A 7,127-nucleotide genomic window follows, 5' to 3' on the forward strand; every position below is an offset into this window, starting at 1 on the left:
GTGTGTGTGTGTGTGTGTGTGTGTGTGTGTGTGTGTGTGTGTGTGTGTGTGTGTGTGTATCTGTCTCTCCCTACTTATCCTTTCTTGTCACGATTCATTTTGTAAATGATCCCCTCTGCTCCTCTAATACTTTTATCCTTGACCTTGTGATTATAATCTTCTCATACAATCACCTCTGTAATTTCATTAGGTACATGCAGACATTAAGCTTCGAATGATTTAATTAGGGTTAGGTCAATCAAAGTCCTGAACTGTACTTACAGTTGGGGAGTTTAGATCAGGCAAAAAATGGCCAGCCAATCTTAGCTCACCTAAGGAGGCACACTATGAAGATCAAGCTAACCCATGCCTGATCTAACTGATTGTTAGATCTAACTGACCTCAGGTGTTCATTCCAGCCTTGGGGCTATACTTTTTCTATCCTCAGATCCCAACTAGGCTATTTTTAGTCAGCTGACTCCCCCTATGGACCCATCAAAACCCCCCAGACCTGCCAACCCACCACTGCTACAGACCCGCTAGCTCCCCGCCTCATCCTTCCAGCCTCTTCCCCACCCCAATTTATTTAGATCATATTCCTGGCATGGGTCCCAGCAGTGATGTATCTCTGCACAATTAGGGACCTGATCTATGATCATGCCGGTTAAAGCAAGCTGTGTGATTACAGATCAGGTCTTGCAAATGTGTACACATACCCTATGTGGCTGCTTAGGCATGCTACACTCTCTCTGAGTTTCTCTGCATATAAATCTCTTAAAGACCAGGTTTTTTGGTATTTTCAGTGAAACAAAATTATAGATGTGACTGGTAGTGCTGCCTTTTATTTGGCGTGTCTACATGTTCATTAATGTGCCTTAAATACTGCACATTTAGTTTACTACTCCCTTAATAAAGTACTAGTTAAATGTGCAAGACCTAAAGTTACTGTGCATTAGTGCCAGCACATGGTTATTTAGTAACGCTTACTGCACATTAGCCTAATAACACTGTGCAGTAGGCTATTAGCACATTTTTTGCCATGATGCCCTACTGCACAGTGTTATTAGGTTAATGTGCAGTAAGCATCTCATGTAAATGTGCCCACTATGATTGTCTTACACCTGAGAATGGAATAACCCTGAGGACTGGGATTTGAGACTTGAGTTAGCAAAAGATTAAGTCCAGGAGCTGGGGGCATAAAAGATGCAGGCCTAGAACAGATAGAAAAGTTGGAGATAATGTGGATGGTGTTAAACTTGGGGGCAACAGGCAGAAAGGTCTGTAACCACTATAGCATACTGCTCAAAGGCCCTGGAATGGAGCACTTGACTTCCAGTTCTTACCACTTGTTTGCAGTCAGCAAGTGTTCATGAAGTCTTCGAGCAAAATGCTAATGCCTCCCAGTGCTAAATGATGTGAGAGTGACAACCTGCCTTCACTATCAGTTACTTTCTTAGCTCAAATTATAAAGGGCTGAGAGCACATCTACACAAGACATTTACTGCACAGTAGACTAATTAGCTGTGCAGTAAATGTCTTGATATCTATATGTGCACCCCTATTAGACTGGAGTAAACTAATTTACTCTGCAGTGGGATAGTACTTGTAAAAGCTGAAGAGTAAATTAGTATTTACAAGTACTATTCTGCTGCAGAGTAAAAAACTGCAGCAGTGCACATGTAGACAGTGGAGTGGCTGACTGGACAACAAGGATGCTTCAGTACAGGAGCTACCTGCTAGCTAGCCTTGCACTGAAGCACCTTCATGTCCCAGCCAGCCCCTCCACAGCATCTAGAGGTGGGCAGGGACAGTACCAGGCTTGCACTGCTCTGACCTGGCTCTACACGCTGCAATCCCTAGCACATGTGCAGATGCATGCCTGGCAGCAATAAGCTCCAGAATTTATCACTGCACATTAATAAGCACATGGAAACACACTAGGAGGTAGATCTAAAGCTTGCTGATGATCAGTGTGGGTGTCAGTATGAAACCACCTGTTGAAATTTGTTTTTCTTTTATCTACTTTAAAAAAAGAAACCTTAGAGAGGTACAGACAGAAGGTTATATTACATGTGCATTATTAAAGTTTGTATGTCAAGCGCTCAAAAATTAAGGAATACCAGAATTAAGACTGCTTGCACAAATTAATTTTGTGTTTATCTCCCTTCTATAAACCATCTGTAATGTTAGTCATACTATTTTTACTCTTTCAGTGCACATGATGGGCCTGCTTCTGAGGCTGAATCAAGACTGTCTAGAAAAGGAGACTGCTATTGGTAGAATACTTATTTAATTTATTACAGAAGTTGGAGGGTATGCAGTAAATGAGAGGGCTTGCAAGAAAAGAAAGAAGGTTTCACAGTAAGGTATGCTTAACTAACGAAGGTTAAGCTACCTTGGTAAATCAGATTATAACCAGAGATTCAGGTTTTCTGTTTTAAAAAAAAAAACCCTAATTTTTGGATTTAAAAAAGTATTCCGAAATCCACATTTGGGGTTACTTTTGCGGTTACTTTTTTTAATCGGAAAATTGGGGATTTATTTTAAATAAGAGAAAACCAGGATCCCTGATTATAACTGTCTACTTCTACCTCAGAGTTTGTATGTGCTGCTCAGTGAGACACTGAAACCAAATGTATTCACCAGTGGTCACTAATTTTGTGTTCTTTGTTTCCTGGGTGACTGACTTGGGTCTATGGGCTCTAGTTCCTAAAAGTGCTGAATATTCACACCTACAACTGTCAGCAGTACTATACTTTATACTTCAGCATTTGTTCAATAAAAAGAAAGGGAAGGAAGGAGTGAGGTGGAAATGTGGGTTTTAATAAGAATATGGTAACTCTCTATAAAGCAGGCAAATTCAATTAGAAGGACACAGGGTTGCCCAAAAATAGTGTATGACTGTTACTGGACATTATCAGTAGTGCTTTCTGAAGCTATAGATAAATGAAAGACAGTCGTGTTAGCTAAGCAATGGATCAATCAATGAGTTTGCTGTGGGGAGTTTTGTCATATTACCTAGTATTTTTGATAGAGATGAATGCCATTCTAGCTCTATTTAGATAATATTCTAACCCAAGGTGTTTTCTGGCTCTAGAGAAAGCCAGGGAAAGGGAAAAAGTTATTATTCCTAGAGTCAATAGACATTACATTTAGGGAGACATTGTAATGTAATGCAGACATTACATTTAGATTTTAGGAAGAATTGGTGGAGGATGTGAAAGTGATGGGTAGTTTGGGAGGATGTGATTATGATACAATAGAATTCCAGATCCTGAGACACAGGAAGCTTGAGGTAAGAACAATTATTATGCTAGATTTCAAAAAGGAGGATTTCATCTGATTCAAAGAATTAATAGGCATGGTGCCATGGGAAGATAGACTGAAGGAAAAGGCACCCAGAATGGCTAGGAGTTTCTAAAGAGCACAGTACTGGAAACCCAACAAGAAAGTGTCCTGACACGATGGAAGTGTAAGAAGACTGGCAAGAGAGCAAATGTGATGGCACAAGGGACTTCTAAAATGCCTCAAATGCAAAAAGAAAGCATACATTTAATGGAAGAATGGGCACATCACTACAGAAGTGTGCAAGGGAATAGCAAGAATGTGCAGGGAACACAAAGATAAAAAATGAACTGCACCTAATAAGCCTTGGTAATGATCTCAGAGCCCTTGGTATTGATCTTCTTCAAGTCATGGGAGGTATCAGAAGACTGGAAAGGGCCAGTGTAGTTCCCCTTTTTAAAAAAGGATGACCTGGAGAACTATAGCAGTTAACCTCACCTCAATACCTGGGAGGTTGCTGGAGCATATCCTAAGGAAGTCCATTTGCAAGCTTCTGGAGGAATAAAGGCAGATCAAAAACAGCCAAAATGAATTTCTGAGGAAAAAAATTGTGTTATGCTCAGTCTCTTTTTTTGTCACAATAACTTCTTAGGTGGATGAAATGTATCTGTGCTTTAGCAAGGCTTTTGATAATGTCCTGCATGTCCCGCATAAACAAATTGGAGAAATGTGGGCTAGATAAAACTACTATAAGGTGGATTGATAACTGGATCAATAGCTACAAAGGGCATGTGATACAGGCCATATTTGATTCAGGTTCAGATTTGGCCAGAATCTGGGACAGTGATTCAATTCATTAATTTGAATAACTGTTCCTGATTTGATTCAGCCAAATCCAAATCTGAAGATTCGATGCTGATTCAGAGAATCAGCAATTCGGCCATAGACACCAGTCACTGAGCTGGGGGGCAGAGGGTGGTCCCCTGTGTCCTTTCTAGAAGACCTGGAAGTGGACCGGAAGTACTTCTGGTTCACTTCTGGGTCTGCTGCCGAGCACACTGGAGACCTCCCCCATGCTCCTGTGGGATGCTCCATCCACCCCAGAATCTCAGCATTCATGAGCCTCCTGGTACCTTGAGGTATGGAGAAAAAAGCATTTAAAGCTATGTCTATGCTTAAATCATTGAATCTCTCTGAATCTTTCCAAATTGATTCAGAGGATTCCAGTTCAATTTTGAGAGATTAAAGGGTCTCCTAATTCAGATTTGCACAGCCCTATTATTAATGGATCTATGTCAGAATGGCAGGAGGCTTTGAATGGGGTCTGTCCTGGGCCTAGTGATGTTCAACATGTTTACTAATGATTTGGATGCTGGAAAAGAAAGCTTCTTGAGCAACTATACAAACAATACAAAACTGGGAAGGATTGCAAATATGTTGGAGGATGCAAGCACAATTCAGAAGGATCTCAACAGATTGAAAAGTTGGGTTAGAGCTAACAGGGTGAAGTTAAATATGGACAAATTCAAGGAACTACATCTCGGCAGGAATAATCAAAAACCCAATTACAAAACAGTTTGCACATGGCTGGATGACAGCACTATGGAAAAGAACCTGGAGTCTTGGTAGATCACAGATTCAATATGAGTCTGTAGTATGATGTAATCACACAAAAGATGATTGCAGTTTTTGATACATCAATAGACATATTAGGTGCAAGACATGGGAGGTGATAGTGCCTCTCTAGGTGGCACTGGTTAGGCCTCATCTGTAGTAACATACAGATCTGAACTCCACATTTTAAAAAGGATGTGGAGAAATTAGAGATGATTTAGATGTAGGCAATAATGAATATGAAGGGATTGGAAAGCTAGTCATATGAGAAGAGGCTGAAGGAGATTGCATGTTTAGCTTCCAGAAAAGGTACTTAAGAGGGGATATGATAGCAGTCTTCATAAACTTGAAGGGCTGCCATAAAGAAGAGGTTAAGCACCTTTTGCTGCAGAGAGGGATGTTTGGTCAATGGCCTGAAGTTGCAGCAAAGTAAATTTTAATTAGAAATCTGGAAGAAAAACCCTTCTTCATTGTTAGAAGAGCAAGGCAGTGGAATAGACTGCCTAGGGAAATTTGTGGACTTGCCATCACTGGAGGTGTTCAAGAAAAGGTTGGCTAGCCACTGGTTGGGAATGTTCTGGGTAGAGCTATGCTATGTTCTGCCATGGGTTTTTTTCATGCTTCCAAGCTTTGCTAATTACCCCCTGCTTTTCTGCTATATGTCAGGGTGTTTTTAAGCCTCCTTTGGAGGATTTGGGTGTTGGCTACAGCCACGGCTGGGGACTTTGAGGTGTGCCAATGCTCCTACTAGGACCCAAGCCAGAAGTTAATAGCTAGAGGGTCTTGCCCCTCCACTCAGCATCAAATGGATTACCATATGGAGTCAGAAAGGAATTCTACCCCATAGTCAGATTGGTAAGGACTGTATGGGTTTTTGCCTTCTTTTTTGCCTGATTCTGATTCTCCACATGGGATCTCTTGAGCATATATTGACATTTCATAGAAGCAGAACATTGGCTGCCATGGTTACCCTTCTTTCCTGTAGCAGGTTATAGTGTTAGGGCTTTTGTGTTAGGTTTGATGGTAGTCTTATGTATAATTTAGTTTATGGATTGTATAGGCTGGTTTGGATAGAGATGACCCTGCCTCAGGGGGTTGGACTAAATGACCTCTGGAGATCCCCTCCAGCCCTATTTCTCCCCTGCAGGCCCACCAACATGCCCCAAAAGACCCACCAGCACTACCCTCCTCCTAATCCTTCCCAACTCCCCTGTAGGCTCACTAGCCCCATCCTTTGATCCTGCTCACCCTTTTCCCCAACCTGAGCTACTTACACTAGGTTCCTGGCATGGCTCTGGGTACTGGCAAACATGTGCACATGCTTCTCCAAATCTATGAGTATGCAGTTTAAAGTAACCTGTTTGACTGTAGACTAGATGCAGAAAACAGCTGAATGGAATTTATTTAAACACCCTATGGAATTTATACATTGTTCTTTACTTACTATTTTTCAGAGACCAAATCCAGTTGAAACACTGGGTGTGTCTACACATGCATTTACTCTGGCCTAAATTTACTGTGCAGTAAGTTACTGTGCAGTAAGCAGGAATAGGCCAGCATCTACATGTGCAGGCAGTAAAGTGCATTAACATTATGTTTGGACTGACTTGGGACTAAAGTCAGTAGACTAACTTGGGATACACTGTTACTGTGCAGTGAGGCATCTACATGTATATTACTGCGCAGTAACTAATTGGGCATCATGCAGGTATCAAATTTATGCTCAAGTCAGCGTAAGTCACAATATTTACAGTTCAGTACAGGTATGAACATGTAGATGCTATGCAGTAATTTTGTTACTGCGCAGTAAATGCACACATGTAGATACACCCATTGAGCTGAATAAGAGCATGGGAACATATACATTTTTATCTGACTTAGCTAGACTTGTGAAGAAAAATAATTTTTTTTTAAAGTATTCCTCATATTTGAAATACAATTTACAATGTTGTGTATACCTTTAATATTTAGTTACCAAGAAGCTTTGTTATGTTCTTTTTTATATTTATTGATGATATGATGCCTATTTATCAGGATTTCACCTACAGTAGTCCTCAGCATTAACTCTATAATGAATCCTGAAGAATCCTGAAAAGGTAGACGTCTGACCCATGTTTCAACAAAGACTTAAACTGAGGTGGAGGAAGAAAGGGAATGTAAAAGAGCCATGTATAATAATTGTCTCCACATGCCTATGCCCAAAGTAGTATATATAGTTTCATAGTTGGTAGGGTCAGAAGGGACCTGAG

The sequence above is a fragment of the Gavialis gangeticus genome, unplaced genomic scaffold (genome assembly GCF_001723915.1).
Source record: "Gavialis gangeticus isolate Ggan-Ray unplaced genomic scaffold, GavGan_comp1, whole genome shotgun sequence".
Classification (NCBI taxonomy): Eukaryota; Metazoa; Chordata; order Crocodylia; family Gavialidae; genus Gavialis; species Gavialis gangeticus.